The 12,862-nt window shown below is 44.1% G+C and overlaps 1 protein-coding gene across 1 annotated transcript in view; it reads right to left on the bottom strand.

The window, feature by feature from the left end:
- The window catches only part of MAPK6 (mitogen-activated protein kinase 6), a 33,484-nt gene extending 25,539 nt beyond the window's left edge, over positions 1 to 7,945 (bottom strand). Inside the window, exon 1 of the mRNA XM_058156312.1 lies at positions 7,772 to 7,945. The gene's annotated coding sequence lies outside the window, so the exon portion shown is untranslated. The remainder of the gene's footprint in view (positions 1 to 7,771) is intronic.
- Between the last annotated feature and the right edge of the window lie 4,917 nt (positions 7,946 to 12,862).

The following is a 12,862-nucleotide window of genomic DNA, read 5'->3' as shown; positions in this document are numbered from 1 at the left end:
ATCAAGAGAAAGAGTTGGCAAAACAGCTCAGTTCAAATTGGATCTAACCGAGAAGGAGGCTCAGTAGAAGAACCTCACTGAGGACTACGAGCATAGGCTTTCCAAGCAGAGGGAAGACCTGCGGGAATGCAAGGCCAAGTACCGGCGCCTGGAGGCTCAGCAGGCTGAGATGGTCAGCCAGTTCCAGGCCATGATGCAGTCCCACTGGAATAAGGTCCTCTGGCTCTTCACCACCAGCAGCACTTCCCTCCAGCCTTCGCCCAAAGCCCCACACCAGGAGGCTGAAGCAGACCCCAACCCACACAAAAAGACCCTGAAGTGGGAGACTCTCTGCAGCAACACAAGCGTTCATTGCACGTATCTGTCCTAAGGGCCGTAGTTTGAGGACCCCTGATTTAGTGCAATATAAAAAAATGCAAATCATTTTTCTGTGGACCACCAAAATTTTCTCACGGACCACCAGTGGTCTATGGACCACGAGTTGTTGACCACTGCTATAGGAAGTGGCATCCATTGTGGACTCATTTCGACTTGTGCGTTTTGCACGTAGTGTGAAAGTAAACCTACCAGGTCATACTTAATACTCTTCTCAAGATGCAATCAAAACATTTGGTTTTCATGAAGCATGTTTCATTTGATTTGGGTGTCAATTCCTTCAGAGTAAACATATTCAAGATGATCTTATTAACCTTCGGCAATTTTTCCCTCTCATGGTGCAACCACGTCGGCCAACTAGCAAAACAGGTTGCATATAGAGATTTATAGTAGATTCAACCATGTGAGCTGCGGCGTCATTTGTCTCATACAAAAATTGATTGAAACCCAAGGTCACAATGAAGAAAATCCAGACCTGACCAGAGAGTTATGACCTATTATTGGTAACAACATATAAACCCTTTCCAGAGAAGGAAACATTACTTTTTTTTTTTTGCTCCTGTGAACATTTGCGATAAGGATGAGAAGTTTTGCCAACGACCGCACTATATTAAGCAAATTATCTCCCGAACGCTGTTTAAGTTCCTGCCGTTTGCAACCTGCCCAGCCGGTTTCCAACAAGCAATGGGGGAAAGGCAAATTCGCTTAACAACTCCAGTGATTCACTTAACAAACGTGACACACACCCACACCCCAAAAAAATCATAAAATCAAGCACGATTCACTTTACTACTTGCTTAGCAACATAAATTCTAGTCCTAATTATGGTTATAAATCAAGGACTACCTGGATGGCTCCTGTCTCTCTTATTTGAGGCTCCAGACAACCTGTGAAGGCTCAGCTGAGTCACCTACCTTACCAGGTACAAGATAGCTCAAAGCTGCGAAAATAATGTCCTTGCTCAGCCTTCTCCATCACTACCACACCTTTTCTCCAAGGTGGATTCAACATGCACAGGCTCTTCCTTACCCCCAAAGTATTCAGTTCTCAGCAGTCCCGCCGTTTGCAATGGTGCTCAGGAGGAATTTATGGTAGCCCACCTGAGCTTGATATTAAAACACAGGAAGGAAGGAGAGTTGTTATGTCTCGTACTAGTTTCACTGCAACAAAAATCCAGCCCCTTACCTGGAGTTTTATGGCAGCAATATCTATCTCACAGGGACGCGGTGGCTCAGGGACTAGGACCTTGAGCTTGTCGATCGAAAGGTCGGCAGCTCAGCGGTTCAAATCCCTAGTGCTGCCGTGTAACGGGGTGAGCTCCCGTGACTTGTCCCAGCTTCTGCCAACCTAGCAGTTTCGAAAGCACCTAAAAATGCAAGTAGAAAAAAAAGGGACCACCTTTGATGGGAAGGGAACTGCGTTCCGTGTGCCTTTGGCATTGAGTCATGTCGGCCACATGACCACGGAGACTTCTTCAGACAGCGCTGGCTCTTCGGCTTTGAAAAGGAGATGAGCACCACCCTCTAGAGTCGGCAACAACTAGCACGTATGTGCGAGGGGAACCTTTACCTTTTTATCTGTCTCACATTATTGAGAAAGAAACATACTTCCTTCTAGGCAAAAGCTGTAATGTTAACTGCCGTTTAATTACCGCGGGATTGAACTACCCCAGATAAAATTCGTCTGTCATGAAGTTAAGGCTTGAGAAGGGAATTGCTGTCGCTTTCAGGCCAAAGGCCCATTTCGAAATCCTCTAGAAACTGGATTTCAGCGCCTCAAGGAAAGATCCCTATAAAATGCCCTCGGTATCTGCAACGCAAAGCAATCCATTCATGGAGACAGATGTACTGTAGCGGCTTTATTAGGTAATCACCTTTGTCTCTACCCAGTTGCTGCTTGGAAATGTAGAAGCTTTTTAAAGCAGAAAGAAAAGGCACCAATAGATTTAGTTATCGGGCATCAATTACACTTTTAAGCGTTTCTTCCAGAAGTTAACAATACTCGTAAACCAGCCTGCAGTAAGACCTGAAGGAAATCTCTACTGCGGATCTGTGATAGGACAGTCGCTGTCGTTCCCCCCTCCCATTGGCTTTAAGTGAAACCAGGAAACTCAAGTCAAAATGAGCGGAAGAAGCATATTGGTAAAGCGGCCACCACATTTTCCAGACTTACAAAGAGAGTATGGCTTAATAAGAAGCTGACGGAACATACAAAGATCCAGGTCTATAGAGCCTGCGTCCTGAGCACACTCTTGTACTGCAGTGAGTCTTGGACCCTTTACGCACGGCAGGAGAGAAAGTTGAACAGCTTTCATATGCGTTGTCTCTGACGTATTTTTGGCATCACCTGGCAGGACAAAGTTCCAAACTGTGCGGTCTTGGAACGTGCTGGAATTTCTAGCATGTATACACTACTGAAACAGTGACGTCTACGCTGGCTTGGGCATGTCGTGAGAACGGCTGATGGTCGGATTCCGAAAGATCTCCTGTATGGAGAATTAGTGCAGGGAAAGCCCCTCAGAAGGAGACCACAGCTGCGATATAAGGATATCTGCAAGAGGGACCTAAAGGCCTTGGGAATGGACATTAACAACTGGGAAACCTTGACCTCCCATCATTCAGCTTGGAGGCTAAAGACGCAGCATGGCCTTTTCAAAGAAAAACCAAGAAAATCCAATTTACCTTTTTTGGAAAAAACACATTTGGAGCATGCCTTTTCCAAAGTTTTCTTGGGTGCTACTGGCCACTTTCTGGGTGCAAGGCATTGCCGTTGAAGCAGACTCTCTTGTTTTTCCTGCAGGTTCCAAAGAAACGAAGGCCTCTATTCCTAGTGTGCTACCATCTCACATGTCAACCTTTATGACCATTTAATTTAAGTCACCCTGCACGGAATGGGATGTCCCATCTCTCTCTCTCTCTCTCTCTCTCTCTCTCTCTCCTCTCTCTCTTTTTTTCAAGAAAAGTTTTTTATTTTTTTCAAAACAAACACACAGACAGATAAACAAACAATACATTTTTTCTGAACAGAGTATTGGCCAAGTCAAAATTTGTACCGCTTTTTGTTTTCTCCAACACCATTAATATATTTCACTTTTTGCCATAATATTCTTTCTCTCTAATTTTTTGTTTTCTGTTTCTTCTGGTATATAAATAATATTACCGTTCGCCCTAATATTATAATATTTCTTTTTAACTTCTTTTTAATGTTTATACATTGTATTTTTACTAGGCTGTACACCGCCCTGAGTCCTTCGGGAGAAGGGCGGTATAAAAATTGAAATAAATAAAATAAATAAATAAATAAATAAAATAAATAATCTCTCATCTTAATCAGTTTTTCTTTCTCCCCCTCCATTACTTTTTTTTCAAATTGAAACCCTTTAAATCCTAACTCTAAATCATCTTATTCAAATATTTTCCCGCTGCTCCCTTTTCCCGATACAATTTCCAATATTTTCCCTAGATTCCATTATTACAATTATAGATATTAATATTCATACAATTTTACACATATGACCCATTTCCTTCCCTTTTTTCCATTTCTTTTTTTTATCAGCTTTCCAAAGACTACAATCAAATATATTACCATTAAGTTGCTTAAATTAAATTAAAATTAATTACTAAATTAATTAAATTAAATTAATTCTCTTTCTCAATTCCAATTGTGTTGTTTTTTTTAAATAAGCCCAATTTTCCATTCCTTTTTCAAGTAGATATAAATCGTCTTATTCAAATATTTTCCCATTGCTTGGAATGTCCCATCTCTGATTGCTGCTTCAGAGCCCAGCTTTGGTTTAGGTTGCCATCAACTGGGGCAACTGGGGCTCAGCTCAGGGCCTCTGTGGCTCAGACTGCTAAGACAGTCTGTTATTAACAGCAGCTGCCTGCAATTACTGCAGGTTCAAGCCCCACCAGGCCCAAGGTTGACTCAGCCTTCCATCCTTTATAAAATGAGGACCCAGATTGTTGGGGGCAATAAGTTGACTTTGTATATAATATACAAATGGATGAAGACTATTGCTTGACATAGTGTAAGCCGCCCTGAGTCTTCGGAGAACGGCGGGATATAAATGCAAATAAATAAAAATAAATAAAAACTGAAAAGACAAAAGTTGGATGTTGACCTGAATCCCTCAGGTGCCCGATACGGGGTTTATTTTTTGCACTGAGCAAAGTCCTAACTAACGCTTGTCATAAATACATAATTTCCAATAGTTGCACCACAGGATTCATAGTGCATCAGGAAGCCAATGCTATTCTCCCCCCCCTCAAATGCTTTTATTTACATCTTTATGATTTTTATCACCATGGATGATCTCGATTATCTTTGCTCATTGACACGGCTTCCCTTCCCTGCGCTTGTCTGTATCGTTTTGCATATTAATTTTCTGTGCGCCAGGAAAGTACAGGCTGTTCTGCCGAGCCCCTCATTCTGTTGTAAAGGATAATTTGATTTGGGCTTCAGATATGATGAGCACGGCAAACGAGAGAGACGGGGAGAATTCCTGTAAACATTGCCCTGCATGTTTTCAGGAAATGCAGCGGGGAGACCGAGAGAATTAAAATAATTCAAGGCTTTGATGTCCTGCCTCTCTTGAACCAATGACAAAAGTCATAAGATACCAAGAAATCATTCAGCCATCATCCTGTCCTTTGTACCAGCTTAGAGCAGTGGTGGGATTCAATTTTTTTTACTACCGGTTCTGTGGACGTGGTTTGGTGGCCTTGGCAGGGGAAGGATACGGTAAAATCTCCATTCCCTCCCCACTCCAGGGGAAAGATACTGTAAAATCTCCATTCCCTCCCCACTCCAGGGGAAAGATACTGTAAAATCTCCATTCCCTCCCCACTCCAGGGGAAGGATACTGTAAAATCTCCATTCCCTCCCCACTCCAGGGAAAGGATACTGCAAAATCCCCATTTCCTCCCGATCAGCTGGGACTTGGGAGGCAGAGAATAGATGGGGGCGGGGCCAGCCAGAGATGGTATTAGCGGTTCTCCGAATGACTCAAAATTTCTGCTACCGGTTCTCCAGAACTAGTCAGAACCTGCTGAAACCCACCTCTGACTTAAAGTGACTTTTAGTCTGATAACGATTGTCCAATATAAGCACTCAAGTTGGGGAGCCTTGTTTAGGGTATTTTATTTTATAAAGTTGCAGTAAACAAATTTGAGATGGTGACATTTAGTGGCTATCGTTTCATATAATTAAACAGAATCTCCTGGGATTTGGAGAATATTCAGCTATTCCTTGTTGGAGATGGCAAAATCAAGAGAGGTTGGTGGTTGATTCAGAGGTGGGTTTCAGCAGGTTCTGATCAGTTCTGGAGAACCGGTAGCGGAAATTTTGAGTAGTTTGGAGAACCGGTAGTAAAAATTCAGATTGGCCCCGCCCCCATCTATTCTCTTCCTCCCAAGTCTCAGCTGATCAGGAGGAAATGGGGATTTTGCAGTAACCTTCCCCTGGAGTTGGGTGGGAATGGAGATTTTACAGTATCCTTGCTCTGCCATGCCCACTAAGACACGCCACGCCCATAAAGACATGCCACGCCCACCAAGCCACACCCATCAGTAGGCTGATTTCATTCATGTTTTCTGAAGCCCCAAGCTAGTTACGGTTGAAGAAGAGAAGTCATTGGAGCTCCTGCTCTGCTGGGCCAGGAATAAATTTCCCTGTTGAAGAGCAGAAGACCTTGCAAAGAGCCATCAACAGAAGACAAACAAGAGGAACCCAATCGAGATTGAATCAACTGGTGCACTGTAGCAATCGGGTATCATAATGCTCTTAGGAAGAGCTTCTGTTCTCTTCTTGATGCGGTGCCCGTTCACTTGAGCGAAGAACATCACTTATTAGAGAAGTTTCAGTTTCTCATTTTAGCCGGGTGGGGTGGGGGGGGATGAGGACAATATAGCCTGTGTAGGAATAAAATGTGGCTTATGCAAGCTTGTGTGCAATGCCAAATTGAAGAAAGGCATTGAGGCGCCCCCACTGCTAACCAAAATCAAGAAAAAAATGATGATGATGATGATGATTAGGAGGAGGAGGGGAAGAGGAAGGGGAAGGGGAAGAAGGAGGAGGAGGAAGAGAAGGAGGAGGAGGTGAAGGAGGAGGAGGAGGAGGAGGAGGAAGGGGAAGGAGAAGGAAGAGGAGGAGGAGGAGGAGGAGGCAAAGAAGAAGAGGAGGAGACAAAGAAGAAGGAGGAGGAGGAGGAGGAAGAAATGAAGAAGAAGTGGAGGAGGAGGAGGCAAAGAAGGAGAAGGAGAAGAAGAAGAAGAAGAAGAAGAAGAAGAAGAAGAAGAAGAAGAAGAAGAAGAAGAAGAAGAAGAAGAAGAAGAAGAAGAAACAACAACTTTGCTGAGAAGTTCCGACATTGCTCTGCACTAAGCATTATAAGACCATGAGGCTTATAAACCATGTTTTACAGCTTAGCCTGCGCTAACCAAGCCAGCTGCAGCACAAACCAGTAAAGCATACTTAACCAAATTGCTCTTTTAACGCACGGGGAAAGCTATCCAGAGGATGTTACATCCCTATAAAAAGTCCAAGGGGTATTAAGCCCCATTTTCAGCAAATAATAATAATAATAATAATAATAATAATAGGGCCATTTTCTGCTTTCAACGGAAGGCGAGACTAAATACCACTTAACAGAAGAAGAAGAGGTGGGGGGGGGGGAAGCTCACAAATAAATAAAAAAAAAAGACCAGCCATTTTACGCCGCAATTTCGTCTCTGGAAGCTTTTCGAGGCACCGACGCTGATCATTCTGTCATCTATAACATTGCCTTCAAAGTTATCTGTCATCAGAAGGCATCTGTGGTGAGACTGGAACGAACAGGCTTCGGATTCTAACCAGAGTCCTTTTTCTCATTGTATCTCGCAAACAAAAGCCTTCACATCATGTCTGGAGGCAAACAAGCCTATCCCATTAATAATGTTGGGGAAACAACTTTCTTTTCATCTGCCAATAGCTAACGGTTGGCATAGCCTAAGACAGGTTTCTCTCTCTCTCTCTCTATTTTTAAATAGTGGCTTTGAAAGCAAATGGGTATCCGGGTGATTTTAACTGCAAAGAAGATTGACAGAACTTAGGACTGTTCCTTTCAAGTCTATTTTGAGGATAAAGGACCACAAGGAGAATCGGCCCTTGGAGGGATCCAACCCGAATGAGCTCCTAGGCAGAAAACTGATCATAAGTCTTCCTTCCCTCTTCGGCTCTTTTTAAATAGCATTTCATTACGATACCTGGAGATTCAGCATCTGCTACGATGACGCAAGTCTATATTTCTTCTCTGGCAATGCATAACTATAACTCCAGCCTATTTCCTTTTCTTTCTTTCTTTTTAATAATCCAGTTGGGGTTAGAGCAGGATAGAAAGCCAAGGAGATTTACTTACCCCTCTTGTACATGGCTAGGACTTGCTTGGATCCCATGGTTGGGTGTCTTAGAGTTTGCAAATAAATGACCCCAGGTTGAAACTTTTAAGACCAAATCTCCCCACAGAGCATAGGAAAAGGTCAGCCAGAAGACAGGCTGATCAAAAATAACCAATCCAGAAAGAGAGAGAGAGAAACAGAGAGCAGGAGACAGGAAAGTTCAAGGGGTGAAATAGATGCCCGGTTCTATATCAGCACAATTCATTGTAATATTTAAATGAGAAGAGGTGGGCAATCCATTTGTGCCTATGTCTGCCTCCCCTAGAAACCGCCCACTTATTTAGCCTGAGCTGATCCAATCCTGGGAGGCAGGAGGAATGGAGGTGGAGGAATCACAGCTTTTAAAAGAGTCTGCAGCTTCTGATGTCATTAGGAATGAATAAGAGTGCACCAACACTGGGTGGGAAGGAAGGAAGGAAGGAAGGAAGGAAGGAAGGAAGGAAGGAAGGAAGGAAGGAAGGAAGGAAGGAAGAAAAAGAAATAGGGAAGAGAGGGAGGAAGGGAAGAAAGGAGGAAGGAAGGAAGGAAGGAAGGAAAGAAGGAAGGAGGGAGGGAGAAGAAATAGGGAAGGAAGGGAGGGAGGGAGGAAGGAGAAATGGAGAGAAAGAAAATAAAAAGGGAGGAGGAAGGAGAAATAGGGAGGGAGGAAGAAGAAATGGGGAAGGAAGGAAGGAAGGAAGGAAGGAAGAAAGGAAGGAATAGGGAAGGAAGGAAGGAGAAACGGGGAGAGAGAAAATAGAAAGGGAGGAGGAAGGAGAAATAGGGAGGGAGGAAGAAGAAATGGGGAAGGAAGGAAGAAAGGAGGGAGAAGAAATAGGGAAGGAAGGAAGGAAGGAAGGAAGGAAGGAAGGAAGGAAGGAAGGAAGGAGAAATGGAGACAGAAAAAATAGGGAGGAGGGAGGAAGGAGAAATAGGGAGGGAGGAAGAAGAAATGGGGAAGGAAGGAAGGAAGGAAGAAAGGCTGGCTGACTGTTTCAGGACTGTATGCAATAAAATGAAAAGAAAAAAAAACTCAGTGTGTGCTAAGAAAGAAACAACAACTGGAGTGAAGGATCTGTGCTGAGCAGACCAGATCAACAGTCAACAACAAGTTATTGCACACTAAAGTTTGCCCGGGTCACTTTTTTTTTTAAAAAAATACCCAGTATTATTAGATGATAAAATAAGAGCAGGCGCTTCCCTGTCTCTGTGCAGTTGGTTGGATACTGGAGGGGCGGGTTGTCTCAATCTTGGCAACTTAAAGATGTGTGAACTTGAACTCCAAGAATTCTGGAAACTAAAGTCCACCCATCTTCAAGTTGCCAAGATTGAGAAAACCCCGGTGTAAGAGGTTAGTCCAAAGTTCCAGGAGATGTAATAGCAAGACTCTAGATGGGTGTATTAGAAGCCAGGAGAAGGTAAGGCAGACATGAAGCCACAAAAGAAAAAAACTCATTATTGTTTTCATCTCATGGGAACAGGGAGAAGCAGTCCAATCCAGGAGCATTTCACCCCTGCTCCAGATGCAGGAACACCCTGACCTTGACCAAAGGGAAGAATGCTATTATGTCTAACTACAATCCCTCTACTAGATCCTCCCCCTCCTACTTTTCCAAATGCAGGAAGGTGGCAGCATGGAAACTTCCGGTGTTAATATGGCTTCCAAACCTGATGTCAGTTTTGGAAGGCAATTTTCTTTTTGCTTCTTAACTGCCACATATTTTAGCTGGGGAAGTTGGAAGGCGGTTGTTGTTGGAGCGGTAGAAAGTTAGTCATAACACCATTCCGTATTCAAGGACTTTTGCCTGCGTCTGATGGAGACTGCCTGAAGATTGTATCCAATTGAGTGTGAAGAGTTGATTGGACAATGTGATGAACTTGTGGGTGTGGGACAGGGCTGTGAACTGTCAACTGGGTGTGGAAAACCTGGAAGCTTTCAGTTTCGGGTTTTCCCAGCTGTGCCAACATGACATCTCTAATAAATTGGAACTTTGAGGAACCTCAAGCCTCAGAGCTTTATTTCGTTGGAGGTGTTCCTTGGAACCCTGACACCTGACACATGGATTCCTAAGATGCTTAAGCAGCTGCCCAGGCACCCCAAGATCTGAACCAGGGCCTGTTATTGTCCTGATTAAATATTACAACTACATTTGGAAAGATCTCTGCAAGTCTGAGGCACGGCTCTTGGTTCTCATCCATTCCAAGGAATGGAAAAATCAGCCTTCAGCCAGGGAAATAAACGATGGTGAAGAAAAGCAGAGAAACATGAGTGCCATGTCCACTGAGAAAGCAAACTTGCCCATGTTGGGTGGTTTTTAAGATAGCCTGATTTTATCCAGCTGGGCTTCATAAATAAATATTACTCCCTGCCTTTTGTTCCAAACTGGTTCAGCTTCTTCATATTTTGCTCGGAAAACAATGTTACTTAAGCATCTCTGGCTGAGATATAATTGGAGCTTTTTCTTCCCTTCTTCTGCTTCTTCTTCTTGGGGGAGGACGGGTCGGTTAAACAAGACCAAAGATATTAGAAACATTATTGCAAAAGGACACACTGTGCTGAAACAAAATTTTCCCAGCCAGCTGCTATGGGTGAGAATTTAGATAGCTTCGATGTGGGGCCTGCAACCTTGGCAAGGTTTAAAACCTGTGGACTTCAGTGGCTGGCTGAGGAATTCTGGGAGTTGAAGTCCACATGTTTTTAAGGTGCCAAGGTTGGGGAGTTCTGTCTTAGAAGATTTCCTCCATACAGGTTGAGAATGAAAGATTCTCTCCTCTTTAAAACCCCCAAAGCCACTCAGAAACACTTGATAGTCTGGTGGGTGACCTATAGCAATAGCACTTAGACTTATATACTGCTTTACAGTGCTTTACAGCCCTCGCTAAGCGGTTTACATAGTCAGCCTCTTGCCCCCCAACAGTCTGGGTCCTCAGAGGAAAAAGAATACTTCAAGCCAGTTAATAAGGAGCATCCAGTGGTGGGATTCAAGTAATTTAACTACTGCTTCTCTGCCCTAATTATTTCTTCCAACAACCGGTTTGCCAAACTGCTCAGAAAGTTATCAACCGGTTCTCCTGAAGTGGTGTGAACTGGCTGAATCCCCACCATTGGGAGCATCGTTTTGGATCTCTACAATTCAGGGGTGGGTTTTACTTACCTTTACTACCGGTTTGCAATGGGATCACGCATGCGCGCTTGCTTTGCTCGTGCATGCGCCAAACTTCTCCTCATGCGCAGATCGTCTATGATGACATCTGGGTGGGAGGGCAGAGCCTGCCCCCAGTTTTATTACTGGTTCACAAGAACCGGTCCGAACCGGGAGCAATCCACCACTGCTACAATTCTTTATCAACACACCTCCAGCTTTATTTTGCTGTTGTGGAGCAGGTGAGCTAGAGAGAGAGAGAGATTAAGTAGCCAAGGCAGCTTGATCAACTGACCACACTTAGCAGAACTGAGCTAACGTCTGGAGCAGCCAAGCTGCCTGAAGTTGTTTGTTGTTTCCATCTCATAAATGCAACATGCTACTAGGTTGAATTGATCTTCAGTGTCACCTTGACATCTTATGAAAAGAACCAACAGGAAAAGAAGAAGAAGAAGAAGAAAAAGAAAAAGAAGAAGAAGAAGAAGAAGAAGAAGAAGAAGAAGAAGAAGAAGAAGAAGAAGAAGAAGAAGAAGAAGAAGAAGAAGAGGAGGAGGAGGAGGAGGAGGAGGAGGAGGAGGAGGAAGGGAGAAATGAACGACTTCCAAGTTTTACCTCACAGGCAAATTATCCTGTTTGGAGCTGTTCTCTCTAGTTCTCAAATGATGATGAATTATTAGATCAAAACAGCCTCTGCTTGGAACATCTTGTTGTCCCCCAACAAGTCCTGAACATCTTCCCATTTGGCCTCCACAATTCATCATTAAAAATAATAAGCAATTGAGGTTTGTGTCTCCGATGCCAAACCGTTCCACTAACGATAAAGCTTCAGAGAAAGAAAAGCGATCAAGAGCAGCTTCCTCCAACACAAAGATTATGGGAATGCGGAGAGCCCTCCTGCCTCTTCTCATTTTATGAAATAGCTTATTAGAAGTAAAAGCCAAGAAATAGCCATCCAAATGCGGTTGAAGACCAAATCCAAACGGCTTTAGAGACCCTGCAGCGAGATACAGGAAGTGATAAATGAAGATGTCGTCTAGCCCAGAGGTCACCAACTGGTGGTCCGTGGACCACTGGTGGTCCGTGAACCACTGGTGGTCCGTGAGAAAATTTTGGTGGTCCGCAGAAAAATGATTTGCATTTTTTATATTGCACTAAATTCAGGGGTCCTCACATATAGCCGGATACGTGCAATGAATGTTTGTGTTGCTGCAGAGAGTTTCCCCCTTAGGGGTATTTTTGTGTGGGTTGGAGGGGGGCAGAAATTGCGACTTAGGGTCTGCTTCAGCCTCCTGGTGTGGGGCTTTGGGTGAAGGCTGGAGGGAAATGCCATTGATGGCAAAAAGCCAGAGGGCTTCATTCCAGTGGGACTGCATCATCTCAGCCCACTGAGCCTCCAGGTACTGGTACCTGACCTTGCACTCTGGCAGGTCTTCCCTCTGATTGGAAAGCCTATGCTCCTAGTCCTCAGTGAGGTTCTTCTGCTGAGCCTCCTTCTCGGTCAGAACCAATTTGAACTACGCCAGCTGTTTTCTCGTGGTGGCTGCTTAGCTCCAGCAACTGCTTCCTGTTGGGACCTTAAGGAGCCCAGGCGGGCAGGCAAAGAGTGGCTGCAAGGGGAAGGGCAAGTAGAGGTCGTCAAGGCAACCCTCGACATGAGTGACATTGAGTTGGCCATTCCCACCTAGTCACATGCCACTTAGCCCCGCCCACCCCGACGGTCATTAGGCAGATCATATTAGTCGTCCGCGGGATTTAAAATTATGAATTTAGTGGTCCCTGAGATCCAAAGGGTTGGGGACCCCTGGTCTAGCCAGCTTCAGGATCATACAATCAATGCAATATCATCATGGCTTTTTTCCTTACTATAAAAATGGTCAACCTGGGAAAGAGAGGAAAAGGAGAAGAAAGATTGTTGTAAAATAAGAGAGA

The sequence above is a fragment of the Ahaetulla prasina genome, chromosome 13, assembly GCF_028640845.1.
Source record: "Ahaetulla prasina isolate Xishuangbanna chromosome 13, ASM2864084v1, whole genome shotgun sequence".
Lineage (NCBI taxonomy): Eukaryota > Metazoa > Chordata > Lepidosauria > Squamata > Colubridae > Ahaetulla > Ahaetulla prasina.
Note: the sequence above shows the minus strand (reverse complement) of the source record. Positions and strands in the feature narration are given on the sequence as shown.